Source organism: Dipodomys spectabilis, unplaced genomic scaffold (assembly GCF_019054845.1).
Source record: "Dipodomys spectabilis isolate Male_0828 unplaced genomic scaffold, ASM1905484v1 ptg000073l, whole genome shotgun sequence".
Taxonomy (NCBI): Eukaryota; Metazoa; Chordata; class Mammalia; order Rodentia; family Heteromyidae; genus Dipodomys; species Dipodomys spectabilis.
Window position 1 is genome coordinate 3443499 of NW_024870750.1, and position 17239 is coordinate 3460737.

Genomic DNA, 17239 nt, shown 5'->3' on the forward strand with positions numbered 1-17239 from the left:
TTTGAACATCTTGGTAAATGGCAAATTAAACTTGAATAGCCAATAAGTATACAAACAACTCTCAAAACCAGTCCTGTTAAATCGTAACTTCTATGGTCTAAAATTATCTCCTACATTTTACCATTCATTTAACAGATTGGGAGAAGTCCACTGGGTAACCAGTCCTGTACTTTCTCCAACTTACAAAGTATAAATGGCACATCAGTTTGTTACTGTGCTGTTTTAAAATTCTACTTATATAGCTAATAACCCTTTTAAAATTAAAAGACAAGTCTGGTTCTAAAGAAACTATTTCATACAGCATACCTAACACTACAGATAATATGAAAAAATATTGTCAGGTACAGGTGGCTCATGGCCTGTAATCATAGTCTTGGTAAAGCCAGCCAGGCAGGACTCTTTATCTCCAAGAAACTACTCAGAAAAAGCTGAAGCAGTGCTGGTGCTGTGGTCAAGTGATAGAGTGATAACCCTGAGCAAAAGCAGCTCAGGGACAGCACCCAGGCTCGAATTCAAACATCGGGACCACCAAAGAATCAAAACCATGACAGGATACACAGGAGCAACCACTACTGAGGAAAACCAGTTACAAGAAAAAAACCCAGCAAAGTACATTTTTACTTCAACATGAATACATTTATTTTTTTTTCTTTTTTTTTGCTTATGTGGTGCTGAGGAATCGAACTCAGGGCCTCATGCATGCAAGGCAAGCGCTCTACCACTGAGCCACCTTCCCAGCCCGAATACATTTATTTTATAATCAAGTACCTTGTTACTGGCAGTTATCTTGAACTGGCACCTGAAAAAAATATTTTAAAAAATTAAGTTTTGTTTTTAAAGATTCCACATTATCAAATGAATTTAGATAATAAAAGCACTTATCTGATAATATCCATCTGTTTTATTTCTATAGTTCACTGAGACCTAAAACAAGAAAAAAATCAAGTTGTAGCTTGTTAATGTTCAATGGGCTGACACAATCCTTTTCATAAATAGTAAATTAAGACTATGTCTTTTTTAAGAACTCTCACCAACCTGTCAAAGCCTGTTAAAATGTCCCTTGTATTTTCCTATTTTAATAATCAAACTTACATACCCGTGTATGTACGTGTGTATATGTGTGTGTATAAAAAAATGAAACTCTAGCTGCTTAGAACCCTACCAAGTAATACTTTTCTGCCACTGACATCACATGTCTCTTTATGGCTTTACTGCAACAAGATAAAGTTGTGGCTTTGGTTTTTCTTTTTGCCAGCCCTAGGGCTTGAACTCAGGGCCTGGGCACTGTCCTTGAGCATCTTTTGCTCAATGCTGGCACTCTACCACTTGAGCCACAGCACCACTTCCAGCCTTTTCTGTTTATGTGGTACTAAGGAATGGAACCCAGGGCTTCACGCATGCTAGGCAAGCACTCTACCGCTAAACCACATTCCCAGCCCCAACAAGAAAATAAAAACCTCTCAGACTAGGAGTTTAAAAACAGAACCAGAACAGGCCTTGAGAAGCCTGTAATCCCAATACTTGGGAAGATGCAGCAGGACATTCTTGACTTTAGGGCTGTTCTCAAATTGCTGAGGACCTGAGCTACAAGCAATTAACACAGTAAGCTCCAGACCTTGTCAGAAAAAGGGTAACAATATATTAAAAAAAAATCACAGTGGTAAGCAAGGAAGCTACTAAAGGTATACATAGTATCTTAAAGAAATACTAATTAAGTACAATGTAAAGTATAGTTCAGATACGTTTAGAGTTTAACTGTCTGGAAAACTATACAAAACTTGGGGTAACAATTCTTTAATGAAAATACATTAGTAGGATTTTTCATACTAAGAGCTCCCTCTCTAGCCCAGTGTAACCATAGTAATTCAAGAAAACTAGCAATGCATTGCCCAAGAAGAATTATACCTGACTCATGGAATTTAACCCTTCTGTATAACACAGATGCCCCAAATGATATGGTACATTATTAATGGAAGAGAATGGAGTCAAGTATTTGACAAAGGTTAAGGACAAATCAATGGAGAAAGGACAGTGATTTTTTTTTGGTGGTGTACACAATGGAGTATTCAGCCGTAAGGAAAACAGTCATGCTTCAAAACTGGATAGAAATGGAGATGATCATGCTAAGTGAATAGACTTGAGAAATACCTGCAAATACTCTAATAAAGGATTTGTGTTCAGAATATACACACAACTTTCAAAATACTAACTATGAAATACCCAATTTTATTTTATTTACATTTTTGTTAGTCATAGAGTTTGAAGTGAGGGCTTGGGCCTTTCCTGAGCTCTTCAGCTCAAGGCAATAGCTCTACCACTGGAGCCACAGCACGACTTCCAGTCTTCTGGTGGTTAATTGGAGATAAGAATCTCATTGACTTTCCTGCCTGGGCTGGCTTTGAACTGTGGCCCTCAGATCTCAGCATTCTGAGTAGCTAGGATTATAGGTATGAGTCTACCAGTGCCCAGCTAAGCCTAATTTTTAAAAGTGGCCAAAAACACCACACTGTTTCACTAAGGAAAGATATATGGATGGTAAATATGTATATGAAAAGATGCTTATTATTTCCTAGGAAAATGTCAGGTACAGCGAGATACAAATTACTTCTAGTATTCAGTTAAAAAGGCTGAATACACTGGTTACACCTTTCTGTCAAACACTGGTGAGAATGGTAAACAAAATTTGTTGTTGCTAGTGGAAAGTAAAATGGTTTAGCTGCTTTGAAAAACTATTTGGTAGTTCCTAACAAGGAAGTTTTGATATTTAGTATATAATCCAGTGCTTCTATTCTTGGCTGTTTACTTAAGTGAGACAAGCTTAGATTATATGATTCATACATATACTGTATAATTTGAACTGTAACATTTTGAAAAGGCAAGACTATATAGTATCAGAGGAAAAAAATCAGATTCTTGGGATGGGAGGAGAAAACCACAAGACAATGTTCTGTCACTAGTGATGGAAACTACTATAGCTTCATGACATTTAGTCATAAACCTGTAAAGGTGTTAATATTCAAAAAATTGTACAGTGAATTTTACTGTATATAGTTATATATACAGTTCTATAAAACAGATGATGATAAAGAGGCTGGGTGTGAAGGTGCATACCTGTAATCCTAGCTATTAGGAGGCAGAAACTAGAAGGATCTCCGTTCAAGGACAACTCAGGCATTCCTACCTCTGAGCCACCTTCCCAGCCCAGATTTCAGCTTCTTGAGTAGCTAGGATTACAGGTGTGAGTCATTACCAGTGCCCAGTTGAACTATAAAAAAAAAAAAAAAAAACAAAACAGAACCAATAAACAGTACCAACAATGTAATATGAAAGAGCTATTCCTTTTTTTTTTTTTTAAACTGGGGGGGGGGGGGGGGGGGAGAGGGGGCGAGGTCAGTTGAACCAGGATCCTCAGATCTCAGCATCCTGAGTAGCTAGAATTATAGGGGTGAGCAACCAGCACCTGGCTGAAAGAGTTATTCTTAAGGCAATGACGAAGGAAGTAGAAAAACAGTAGTATTGAGCATTCTAAGTACAAAGGCAGTATGACACAGCCTCTTTAGTATGTGTGACTGGTTTGAGTCAAGAGTAGATAGCAGTGAAAATTCAAGACATTCAGTTGCCTATATATCACTCATCACCAAGAAAGTTAAAATTAGAAAGTAAGATACAACTGGGTATTGGTGACTTACTCATTTGTTTTGTACAGGTCCTGAGGCTTGAACTCATGGCCTCGGCCTGCCCCTGAGTTTTTTTCTTAAGGCGAGCATGCTACCACTTGCGCTATAGTTACAATTCTAGCTTTTTGGTGATTAATTGGTGATAAGAGTCTCACAGGCCAGGCTTTTTAACTGTGATCTTCAGATCTGTCTTCAGTGTAGCTAGGATTAAAGGCATAAATCACCAGCACCCAACTCGTTTTTGACTTTATTTTTTGAGATAGGTTTTGTATTCCAGACATTGAATTCCTGACTTTTGAGATTCTCCTGCTTTAGCTTCCCAAGGCATGTACCACCATGCCCTAGCTGAAAAATCACTGATTATCCAAATGAGGGTATTATATAGGGTATTAAAAAAATTTCAGAAGAGTATACAACTAGCTGGAAAATGGGATAATGTATGGTAAAAAAAATTTACAGACCATGCCCTCTCTCAAGAGGTATTAGGAGAACATTCCAATGTGCAGGTGGATGGAGAGCAAGGGCATCAGTAAGGATGAAAATTTAAATTATCCACTAACAGGGGTTAACAAATATTTTTCTTATCTTAGTAGTAAGTCAGGTTTAAGATAGCTCTGACAAAACAGGCCAGGTGAATTTGGCAAGAGAAAATTTACAGAATTTGGTTCCACTGCTGTGAAAGAATGGTATTACAAGGTTCTCTTCATAGCATTATTACTATTACTCAGGATTCAGATTTATAAAAAACAAAAACAACAAAAACACCATTCTGACAATCTATTTAGACCTTCTTAAGAGGAGCTCACTTCTAAGTGACAGATAATTCCTTTGTAACTCACTGATTTATGCACACACTATTTTAGTTGCAAAAGATTTTCAAAATCAATTTTATGTCAAGTTCCACTTGAAAGACAACCTGCATTCACAATGTAGCCCATTTCTATCATGACCTCTAACTCTTCCCTACTGTAAGTAGAGCAAATGTGGCTGAGCACAGATCTTATTTCAGGAAAGAAAGTCCACGGGAAATGAACACAGATTCTTCCTTTACAGACAATGTAATAATTTCTTCATGAATTCAAACACATTTGGCGTGGAAAGCACAAAGGCAAGCCACTATGCTGGCAAGTCATACACTAAAAATTTCTGACAGCAAAAAAAGTTTCTCTTTCTTCTTGCTAAGCCTCTCTCTCATGACACAAGGTCAAACGAAGCGTTCTGAAAAGCAGTATTATGTGGAGACATGACATACCATTTTCCTCCCCCTCTAGATACTTGGATGGCTTCCAAAATGAAATTTCAGGAGCTTTAATAATGAAACTCAAACTAGCCTACTCTGAAACCTATTTTTTTATCCTCTAAATGGAAATCTGACAAAATGGGAAGTGCACAGCAGAATAGAGAAGCAAGTTTTGTGGCTAAACTATTTACTAGGAACAGACTAGTTCTTCAAGATTATGTAATAAAATGCAGAACTTCAAAACTGCGGAGGAAAACAAGTTTGATTCACCAGGACTCAATATAAAGTCTTCAAGCAGTATTAGGTGATACAAGAAGGTGGCTTTTCATTTTATTATGTTCCTTTAAATAAAAATCTGCTTTCCTGCCCCATGACAAGACATAATCCAATACAATTCCTAGAAATAGTTTTACGATTACACATAAATACTAAGAAAGATTTTTAGACTGAAAGCCCTGTAGCCTGGTGCCGGTGGCTCAGGCCTGTAATCCTAGGTACTCAGGAGGCTGAGATCTGAGGATCTCGGTTCAAAGCCAGCCAGGGCAGGAAAGTCTGTGAAACTCTTATCTCCAATAAACCACTAGAAAACCAGAAGTGGCGCTGTGGCTCAAGTGGCAGAGTGCTTGCCTTGAGCTGAAGAGCTGAGGGACAGCGCCCAGGCCCAGAGTTCAAGCCCCATGACCTACCAAAAAAAAAAAGATGTTTTTTCGTGAGAAATTCTAGTTTGGTTTGAGGGACCCAATTAGGGGTATTTTTTTTATTATATTTGAAATGACTGTAAAATATAGACCCCTAACTGGGGTAAGAATTGTCAACTCAGTAACATGTCAAAACTACCCCAAGGTAACAAACATTGAAAAAAATGAGGCTCCATCTCATGATTTTTCTTTTGGTACCAATACTAGGGCTTGAATTCATGGCACTCTTGCTTGACTTTTTTCTGCTCAAGGTGATCATTAGCCACACCCCATTTCTGGCTCTTTAAGCATGTTAACTGGAGTTTAGAGTCTCACAGACTTTTTTGCCTGGATTCTCTGACCTCAGCTTCCTGAATAGTTAGGGTTACAGGCATGGGCCACCAGGACCTGGTGCCTAAACAACTGGAAGTCCCTTAAGGCACCAATTAATTTGTATATTTTGTGTGTGTCTGCTGGTCTTGGGTTTTGAACTCAGGGTCTAGCTGGTATCCCTAAGTTTTTCAGTTCAAGGCTCCTGCTCTACCACTTGAGCCACAGCTCCATTTTCAGCTTTTTATGTACAGATTTTCCTGCCCATGCTGGCTTTGAACTGTGATCCTCAGATCTCATCCTCCAGAGTAGCTAGGATTACAAGTGTTGTGCTGGATTGTGAAATGATTTTTATTCTGTCATATTTAGAGATATTACAGTATACCAAAATACCAAGTAACTTAAAAACACTAAGTGTAAAAACATTAGCATCTAATCAATTAACCCTTGCCCCCTTCAAAAAAAGGTGCCATCCACATTAAGCAAGGGAACCAATTTTGTGGATTATATCAGATTTTTTTTGGGGGGGGGAGGTCCATTCATGGGGTCTGAACTCTGGGCCTGGGCACTGTCGCTCAGCTCTTCAGCTCAAGGCTAGTGCTCTACCACTTGAGCCACAGTGCCACTTCCGGCTTTTTTTTTCTCCTGCTTATGTGGTACTGAGGAATCAAACACATGGCCTCATGCATGCAAGGCAAGCGCTCTACCACTGAGCCACCTTCCCAGCCCTATATCAGGGTTTTAAAGAGAATATATTGAAGTATACTAAATAGTTTACAAAAGTAGGAACTTCACTATAATGGAAACACATGAATGATTTTGATTATCTATTATTTGAAATATATATTTTCCTAGCCAACAAGAACAATTAGAACTCTTAATATACAGGGCTAGAGAACAGCTCTTCTAGGCCCAATACTGCCCCCTCAAAAACAAAAAAATCTTATTAAATACTTCTTGAAATTAATGCTATGTGGTAACAGCATCAGCAGCTCTACCTTAAGCACTAAAATTATTTAGTCAATGTTTGATATTTCTGATTTATAGGGGTATTTAAATAACAGATTTTCAGAAACAGGTGAATAGGAAAAAAAAAGACAGATTCTGAGTTCTTTAACATACTAAGCCAGGTGACCTATGCATTCTGGTACTTGGCAAGAGCCAAATCTTCTCAAATTTGTACTTATAAATCAGAAAGATCTGTGAAAAGTCAGGTAGCATGATAAAAACTTGCCTTGGGTGATAAATTTGACACACTATCTTTTTTGTGCATGTGTGCTGGTCCTGGGCCTTGAACTTAGGGCTTAGGCACACTGCCCCTGAGGTTTTTTTTTTTTGCTCAAGGCTAGCATTCCACCATTTGAGGCAAAGCTCCACTTCCAGTTTCTTTAGGAAAGTTTATTGGAGGTAAGAGTCTTACAAACTTTCCCCTGCTTGGACTGGCTTTGAACCATTTTCCTCAGATCTCAGCCATCTGAGTAGCTATGATTACCAGCATGAGAAACTGGCACCCAATGACATAATGTCTTTAAAAAAAAATAAGAAGGGGCTGGGAAAGTGGCTCAGTGGTAGAGTGCTTGCCTCAAATGCATAAGGCCCTGGGTTAAATTCCTCAGCACCACATAAGCAGAAAAAGCTGGAAGTGGGATATGGCTCAAGTGGTAGAGCGCACGCCTTGAGCTGAAGAGATGAGGGACAGCACCCAGGCCCAGAGTTCAAGCCCCACGACCGACCAAAAAATAAAAAAAGAAAACAATGAAAATTCCTAATCTCTGGATAGTTTCCAAAATGTTCAGTCTTACAAGCTATACAATGTAACCCAGTTTCTAAAACCTCGAGCGTTTTAAGTGACTGCTCAGGATGTTCTTGAATGTACAAGTACCAACAAAACGTATTTTTTTCTTGGCATGCATTTGCCCATTAAATGCCATCTTTTAACTTGCTGCACACTTTCATTCCATAAAAGAGTGCCTTCTAAATGCCAAGACCTATGATGGGTTCTAAACCTGCAAAAGTGAATACTGTACAGTTCTGTCTAGAACAAAGTTAAGGACATATAAGTAAATAAAAAAAGCTAAAATATAATACAGAAAGTTGCAAGGAAATATGGATAGATTATCTGTATTATACTAACAGCTATTAAGAACTTTGTACTTGGGGCTGGGAAGGTGGCTCAGCGGTAGAGCGCTTGCCTTGCATGCCTGAGGCCCTGGGTTCGATTCCTCAGCACCATATAAGCAAAAAGAAAAAGCTGGAAGTGGCGCTGTGGCTCAAGTGGTAGAGCGCTAGCCTTGAGCTGAAGAACTGAGGGACAGCGCCCAGGCCCAGAGTTCAGGTCCCACAACAGGTAAAAAAAAACCAAACAAACAAAAAAAAAGAACTTTGTACTTAAAAAAGAGAGCTTTAACATGTAGAGATTGGGCAATATTTTAGACAGTGGAAAGAACTGGGAAAACAAGGCTTGCTTAGGAAAACAAGGTCATCTACCTGAGCACATGGTATTTCAAGGGAAGAAATACAATAAGGTTGGAAAGTGGTTAATGACCTTCAGAAAGGTCTCAAAAGCAAGGCAAAAAAAAATAAGATATTTTAATTATATATTTATGTTAACCTAAACATTTAAAGCTCTCCTGGAATGACACACCTATAATAATCTTAAACATAGCTCCTAAATATTTAACAACATCACTAAAACCTGAGTACTTCCCTAAATACTTGAAATCATTCTAAGCACTTTGCACTTTATACATATTAACTTAAGTAATACTAATCCCAACCTTGTCATGTGACGTTTATTACCTCCCATATGTGGAAATTAGGTGGAAAATGTATGAAAGCATATAGTTATATGCATGTATAAACAAACTGACTGAAGAATGGCACATTCAAGGGAGGAGTCCAACGGTATAACTTCTCTGACCAACTAATGAACTGTTTAAATGAACACCAGGAAGCTGAAACATAGTGAGGAAAGGGAGTAAGAGAAGAAGGACACACAAAAGGAGGGAGGAAGGATAAGTAAATGCAGTCATGATACTCAATGTATGTCTTGTAAAAACTGAACCTACTTTGAGGGTAGGGATGGATGGGATAGGGAGAAAACAACCTAGTTTTCCAAAGTGTTCTAGAAACCCATATAACAGGGCAAAACCCTACAGAATTCTGATGTACAGAATCCTAGAAGCGTCGACAAGGAGGTCCTACAGTTTCCAAACCCAATCGTTAGCCAGTTACTCCTTTCTAATTGGTTTATTAACTGTTTGAAATGTAGCTCCCTTTGTATAATCACATTCTTGCTTATAGAATACCTCCTTTTCTTCTAATTTTATAGATTACATGTCATTATCATTAAAAAGCCTTTAAAGGCCTGTAAGTTTCCTTTTTTTCATTTTTATGGTGCTGGGAATTGAAACTATGACCTTATGCATGCTATTCACGTGTTCTACCACTGAACTATATTTCACCAGCCTCTCTACTGTTTTTTTTTGTTTTTTGTCGGTCATGGAGCTTGAACTCTGGGCCTGGGCCCTGTCTCTAAGCTCTTCAGTTCAAGGATAGCACTCTACCATTGAGCCATAGCACCACTTCTGGTTTTCTGGTGGTTTACTGGAGATAAGAGTCTCATGGAAAGCCGGGTGCTGGTGGCTCACGCCTGTAATCCTAGCTACTAAGGAGGCTGAGATCTGAGGATCGTGGTTCAAAGCCAGCCCGGGCAGGAGAGACCGTGAGACTCCTATCTCCAATAAACCACCAGAAAACCGGAAGTGGCGCTGTAGCTCAAGTGGTAGAGCGCTCGCCTTGAGCTGAAGAGCTGAGGGACAGCGCCCAGGCCCAGAGTTCAAGCCCCACGACCGACAAAAAAAAAAAAAAAAAAAAAGAGTTCTCATGGACTTTCCTGTCTGGGCTGGCTTTGAACCATGATCCTCCGTTCTCAGAACTCCTGAGTAGCCAGAATTACAGGCCTGTGCCACCAGCACCCAGCTCTACTCTGCTTTCTTGCCTTTCCCCATCCCCCCAGAGCTGAGGACCGAACTCAGGGCCTTGCGCTTGCCAGGAAGGCGCTCTTCCGCAGAGCTAAACCTCCACCCCCTCTACTCTGCTTCCCGCCCCCCCCCCCCCAATTGTAGGGCCTGAACTCTGGGCCTGGGCACTGTCCCTCAGTTCTTCTGCTCAAGGCTAGTGCTCTACCCCTTGAGCCACCACGCCACTTCCAGCTTTTTTGGGGGGGCTTATGTGGTGCTGAGGAATTGAACCCAGTGCCTCATGTATATGCTCTACCACTGAGCCACCTTCCCAGCCCCTACTCTGCTTTCTTAAAGCAATGTTTCTTAAATTCTCTAGATATGCTGGCATATGAGATTTCATTATTAAATTATTAGGTCTTTTGAAATAACTGTTCAGATAACTTTCCTTGTTTCTTTATTCTCTTGTATTGACAGGTCTTTGAGCACAAATCTTTGTAGGAAGGTCATTAGGTAATCCAGATCTGCCTGAACCTAAACCCTAAAATATGTTGTCATTCTAGTTTGAACTGCAAGTGATCAACACCATCATCTATGAATCTGTGTAACCATATAATCAGAGGGAACATCTATCAGAGCCAAAGTACACATAGATATTTTAAAGTACATTTTACTATTAATAAATTATGTAACTTTTCCCCAAATAACTAGACCTTTAAGAAAGCAGCTATGTTACTCAATATAATGAGTTATACTTCTCAACATATACTTAACCTTCCAGAGATAACTGCACAGTTAAATAAGTCCTACCATTTTCAAAAAAAAAAGACAAACACACCAGTCAGACACATCAGTCTTGATTAGTTAAGGATAAAGTATAATTATATACCAGAGCCAGGCACCAGTGGCTCACACCTATAATCTGAACTACTGAGAAGGGTGAGATCTGAGGATCGCAGTTCAAAGCCAGCCTGATCTGGCCCTGAGTTCAAAGACCAGGATCAGGACAAAAAATAAAATAAATTACATACCGGAGACAGCATTTTTAATACACATGGCAGTTCCAAGTCTTTTATTACTGTAAACTTTGCTTAATTCTTCCACAAAGTCGATCTTATCCTGAAAGACAAAAATTCTTTTGAATATGATGTTATAGCTTAGATGCTCAAACATAAACTATCATTAAGGAGATCATTCTATTCCTAACCATGTTATTCGTTATAAGCTCTTTATTTCAAGTTTTTACAAATAATTAAAAATATTATGAAAATACTCATTGTGTTCTGTGAAAAAAAAAACATGAGGTACTACTTAAAAACTCAGAATAAAAAGACAGGAGTGGCCAAACACTGGTGGTTCATGTCTATAATCCTAGCTACTCAGGAGGCTGAGATCTGAGGATCTTGGTTTGAAGCCATCCCAAGCACGGAAGTCCATGAGACTGTTATCTCCAATAAACTACTCAGAAAAACCTGGAAGTAGGGCTGGGCAGGTGGCTCAGTGGTAGAGCGCTTGCCTTGCATGCCTGAGGCCCTGCGTTCGATTCCCCAGCACCACATAAGCAAAAAGAAAAAAACCGGAGGTGGTGCTGTGGCTCAAGTGGTAGAGCGCTAGCCTTGAGCTGAGGAGCTGAGGGACAGCGCCCAGGCCCAGAGTCAAGGCCTCACGACCGGACCCTCCCCCCCCCAAAAAAAAATAAAAGAAAAACCTGGAAGTAGCATTTGTGGATCAAGTGGTAGAGCACTAGTCTTGAGCAAAAGCTCAGTCAGTGCTCAGGTCCTGAGTTCAAGCCCCAGGAATGGCACAAAACAACAACAAAATCAGGTATGGTAATGTAGTCCTGTAGTAGTCTCAGCTCCTCTGGAGGCTAAGGCAGGAGGATCCCTTGAGTCTAGTTCAATGACAAGGTAGGAAAAAATTACAAAATAAACAAACAGCAATAATCTAGAAATGGAAACCATATGAATGGATAAATAAATCCCTAAAAATGTTTTAATTTTGAGATTTCAATAAAAAATAGCAAAGGATAGGAGTTACTCATTCTCATCTCAACCCAAATGTTCTTTCAAAGCTGTTTTATATTACAGAAACACTTAAAATTTGGCAATTCTGTAGGAATGATTCATTTTCAGAAGTACAATTTTATAATTTCTTTCAAAATGAAGTATAAGATGGTCTAGTAGCCAGTTAATATTCATTTATAATCACCTGCCATTAAGATAAAATCCTTAAAACCAGCTTTACAATGTCGGTGGGGGGGGAGGGGGGTATGATTGGGTGGGGGGGAGGGGGGAGGCTGGGAAGGGAGGTGAAGGGTAAACAAAGGAGGAGGCTGCAATGCTTGGTAAGAAATGTATGCATTATCCTGCCCATGTAATTGTAACCCCTCTGTACAGTATGTTCTCAAATAAAATAAAATAAAATTAAAAAAAAAAAAAAAAAAAGATAAAATCCTTACAAAAGGTCTGAAGAATAAGAAGTCTTGGGGTAAGTATACTGAAACAGTCATGTGTGTGTATGTGTGTGTGTGTGTGTCCACAAAGGGCTTGAACTCGGGGATGACGTGGTCCTTCAGCCATTTCTAATCAAGATGAATGCTCAGGGCTGGGAATGTGGCTTAGTGGTAGAGTGCTTGCCTAGCATGCATGAAGCCCTGGGTTCAATTCCTTAGTACCACATAAACAAAAAAAAGCCGGAAGTGCCCCTGTGGCTCAGGGACAGTGCCCAGGCCCTGAGTTCAAGCCCCAGGACTGGCAAAAAAACGAAACAGAAACCAAATGCTCTAGTACTTGAATTATGACTCCACTTTTGGTTTTTTGATGGATAGTTGAAGGTAAGTCTTAGTCTTTCCTGCCCCAGGCTGGCTTTGAACAGTGATCCTCAGCTTTCAGCCTTAGAGTAGCTTGTATTACATGATCTACTGGCTTCTGGCATTAACACATCTTACTGAGTTCTCCAAATATTTTATTTTATTAACAATTATAAGTCAATTCAGTATTAAGTTTCTAGAGTATTAAAGGTTAAGATACTATCTGTGGAACATCATTAATTTTCAGAAATATTGTTAAAAATGTATTCTAGCTTATTATTTTACATATTTTACATACAAATGTACACAATGATCCACAAGAAATGATTACAGAGAACTTACTCCTTATCAGGTTGAAAACTGCTAACAGTGATTAAAAACATTTACTGACAGGCCAGGTGCAGGTGGCTCATGCCTGTAATCCTAGCCACTCAAGAGGGTGAGATACGAGGATTGCAGTTTGGAGCAAGAAAAGTCCTAAACGTCACTTTCTATGTTTCACTGTACAAAAACTCAACTTCATAAGTGAAGGAACTATTCCTAAGTGAAAGGAAAAACCTGCAGTTTACTTTATCACTTAGATTTTGACAATCCTGCCAGATGTGGTAGTTAATACCTATAGTCCTAGTTACTCAAAAGGCTGACGCAAAAATGCTGTCTGAACATAAAAGTACCAGGCCAGCCAGGGCAACTTAAAAAAACCAAAAAAGTAATAATTCTATTTGAATAAGGATACCCCATAGTGTTCAAATGCAAAGCTAAAGATATAAACAGAATATTGGGGAAAATAGGTAATAAAAATGGCATATACAAATGCACTAAGGGAAAAAGCTTTCAGATAGAGAATTGTGCTATGTATTCAAACTCTCCCTCTTTCTTTTTTGTAACAGGGCCTCTTAATGTAGCCCAGGCTGCCTAGAGGTTGAAGTTGAAATCCTTTTGCCTCACCCTTAGTACTGGGCCAATTCTTTTTATTTCTGGTTGGTAATGGGACTTGAATCCAGGGCCTGGGCACTGTCCTTGAGCTTTTCACTAGCGCCTCTTCCGGTTTTCTGGTGGCTAAGTAGAGATAAGAGTCTTTCTTGCCTAGGCTAGCTTTAAACCACAATCCTCAGATCTCAGCCTCCTAAGTAGTAAGATTACAGGCATGAGCCACCAGTGCTCAGCTGGACTAACTTCTCAAGTGTATTTTTTTGGGTGTGTATGTTTATTTCTACTTCTAGAAATTTAGTCTAAAGAAATGACAAGGATGTGAAAGATCTAGATGCCTAGAATTTTTAGTCACTGACATGAGTCCTCAAGCACAATGTTTTGTAAAAAATGTGCAAGGATATTTTTGCTATTAGAAAAATAAACAGAAGAGGACTTAGCTGACTTTGCAACACTGAAATGGAGATGTACCTCAATGGTTAGGCACTTGACAAGTGTGCACAAGGTTTGATCCTTGGCACTACAAATAACAATTATGAGGAAGTGGTGCTGTGGCTCAAGCGGTAGAGCGCACGCCTTGAGCTGAAGACCACAAGGACAGCGCCCAGGCCCAGAGTTCAGGCCCCATGACCTCCAAAAAAACCCCAAAAAACAAAAAACAAATTATGATACACAGATCCTATGTGAAACTATGAAGCCATGAAAGATGCTTTATAGACCAAGTTATTTCTAATATTTCCAGTGTTTTCCTTAAGTGGTGGATACATGGCTCAGAGTTAAGAGTGCCTTTCTGACAGTGTAAGGTAATGAATTCAAACACAGGGACAATAACAAAATCAATGTCTTCCATAAACAAAAAAAGATACAGTGATTACAAGTATATTTTAAAAGACAAAACCATAAAAAATTTGGTATGATTTATATGCAAAACATGAATTTTAATTGTTTTTTTTTTTTGTTTGTTTTTTTGATCGGTCATGGGGCTTGAATCTGGACTTGGGCGCTGTCCCTGTGCTCTTCAGCTCAAGGCAAGCGTTCTGCCACTTGAGCCACAGCGCCACTTCCTTTTAATTGGTTTTTGATGGAAGGAATACAAATCTGTATTTTCTTTTTCCTGTCAGTTATGGGGCTTGAACTCTGGGCCTGGGCACTGTCCCTGAGCTCTTCACCTCAAGGCTGGAGTTCTACCACTTGAGCCACAGTGCTACCTCCAGTTTTTTGGTGGTTACTTGGAGATGTCTCATGGACTTTTCTTGCCCAGGCTGGCTTTGAACAGCGATCCTCAGATCTCAGCCTCCTCAGTGGCTAGTATTACAGACGTGAGCCATGGGTGCCCGGCTAAGTATTTTCTTCTTTTAGTAATTTCCAAATGTCCACTAACGTGGATTGTGTATCTAGATTAATGACAGTTCTAATTTATACAAAGATTATAGATGATTACCCCTGGGAACCTCAGCATTATACTTTCCTCCAGTGTTTCATGATAAAACCATTAAGTGCTTTAAAAGCCCAGGAATGAGGGCTGGAAAGATGGCTCAGAGGAAGAGGGCTTGCCTTGCATGCATGAGGCCCTGGGTTCGATTCCTCAGCACCACATAAGCAGAAAAAGCTGAACGTGGCACATGGCTCAAGTGGTAGTGTGCTAGCCTTGAGCTGAAGAGCTGAGGGACAGTGTCCAGACCCAGAGTTCAGGCCCCACGACCAGCAAAAAAAGTAAAAAAAAAAAAAAAAAAAAGCCTAGAAATGAGAACCACATGAATTGGTAAACAAATCTACAAGGATGTCTTAGGTTGGAAGATTTCATCTTAAAACACCCTATCAACAGGCTCATTAAACAGTTATTTGATCTGGATTAAACAAAACAACTTTCAGCTAACATTCTATTTATCCACCAGTCCGCAGAAGTTTAATCAAGATTTTACTTAGTATACATTAGGACTCACCTCCGTAATATGTTGGAGTTTGTGTCACTGATGTGAATTGTTATCTTCACACAACTGCCAAGACACAAACAAAACAATAAATACTTGTGAGTAGGTCACTCAGCAGAAACACTGATATGCATCTGACATTCTTTTTCTATTTTCTTTTTTTGCTCAGGTCGTGGGGCTTGAACTTAGGGCCTGGACTTTTTCTTTGAGCATTTGTCCTCTAAGGCTAGCTCTCTACCACTTAAGCCACAGCTTCACTTCTGGCTTTTTTTTGGTGTTTAACTGGAGATAAAAAGCTTCCCGGGCTTTCCTGCGTGGTCTGGGCTTTGATCTTCAGGGATCTCAGCCTTCTGAATAACGAGGAGCACAGGTGTGAGCCACTAGTGCCCTGCACATTTGACATTCTGAATAATTCTGAAGGGGGGAAAAATCAGGTACGAGTAACATCATCATCATCAACAACAAGTGGATTCGGCTCTGGGCAAGACGTCCTCTGGGTCAAGCCAGCTTGAGAACAGGTCCTTCCCTCACAGCACCTGTCCAGGGCACTTTTTGGAAGGTGAAGTTTCGGTCTGGATTCAGCCCACGCGACCTCCCCACGCGCGCGCCCCTTCCGGAAGTCCTTGCGTCGAAGCCGTCCTCAGTCCCAGCCGGGGCACGCGAGGGCCGGCCTCGGCCTGTGGACTCGGGCGCGCCGGGCCTCGGACCGCAGGGGGCGAGCGGCGTGCGAGCCGTCAGGGAGGCCCCACCGGGCCGCGGCGCCCCCACGCGCGGGCTTTGCGAGGACCACCCTTCCTTCCCCGCCGCCGGGGCCCCTCACACGCGCTCCCGGGGCCAGCAGTGTCAGTGGGGAAGTCCAGAGAAGCGCGAAGCCTCCCCCCCCACCCCGAACCTGCGCGCCCCGGCGGGAGCGCACGCCTCGCCCCGCCTCGCAGCCCGCCTCCCTCCCCCCCCCCCCCCCCCCCCCCCCCCCGCCGCCGGCAGGAGCGACTTCACCATGGCCGCCTCGGGCTCCCTCATTTCCGGTGCCGGCGCCGCCGCCGGAGCTGCGCCATCCTCCGGTCGCTCCGATAAGCATAGCCTTCGGCTCACCTTTCAGACGGCTCTTCGACTCCCTTCGACCTCCGCTGGGTGCTGTCCCGGGGTGAACAGTGGATGAGTAGCACGCTAAAATGAGTCTCTCGCAAAAAGAGGGGAAAAAAAACCCAGGCACGCCGCTCCGTGCACCCCAGAAACAGAAAACGCGATAGCGCTGCGGCCAATGCTGCCCGGACAAAATGGCGCCGAGAAGCCGGTTTCGCGCAGGCGCCTTGCGGAGCGGCTGCCCCGCCCCCCCCACCCCTCAGTGCGAAGTCCCTGGCCGCAGTTCTGGGGTTCCGTTTCCATGGGACACTCCACTGCCAATCCTCGGACCGAACTGCTCTTCCTGACCCCTCCGTTCTCCAATCAGTGCTCAGTCAAGCACATCCGGAGTCGTCTCTACCAATCACGTTCCAGTACTTGCTTACTCAATCTCCGGTCCTCCAATAACATTGGCGTTCGCAGACGGCCAATCAGAAGTGGCAGATGTCCTACCTGCTGTTTTTCTTACCAATCGTTGAAGTTTCAGGGCTACATCCAATGAGAACGGCAGGTCGCGAGCTCCTATCCGAAGCTCTTCGGCGTCATGAACAGCCAATAGGA

At 41.4% G+C, this 17239-nt stretch overlaps 1 long non-coding RNA gene across 2 annotated transcripts; it reads right to left on the reverse strand.

Annotated features, from left to right (window-relative positions):
* Window positions 1-506: 506 nt before the first annotated feature.
* On the reverse strand, window positions 507-16862 carry LOC122110091. 2 transcript variants are annotated; one of them, XR_006147809.1, is made up of 5 exons: window positions 16649-16862; window positions 15569-15622; window positions 10918-11005; window positions 3112-3265; window positions 507-924 (listed from the first exon to the last, which is right to left on the reverse strand). It is a non-coding gene; the product is annotated as an uncharacterized LOC122110091 (long non-coding RNA). The 2 variants fall into 2 exon arrangements; XR_006147810.1 differs by lacking the exon at window positions 3112-3265 and having other exon boundaries at window positions 16649-16861.
* Between the last annotated feature and the right edge of the window lie 377 nt (window positions 16863-17239).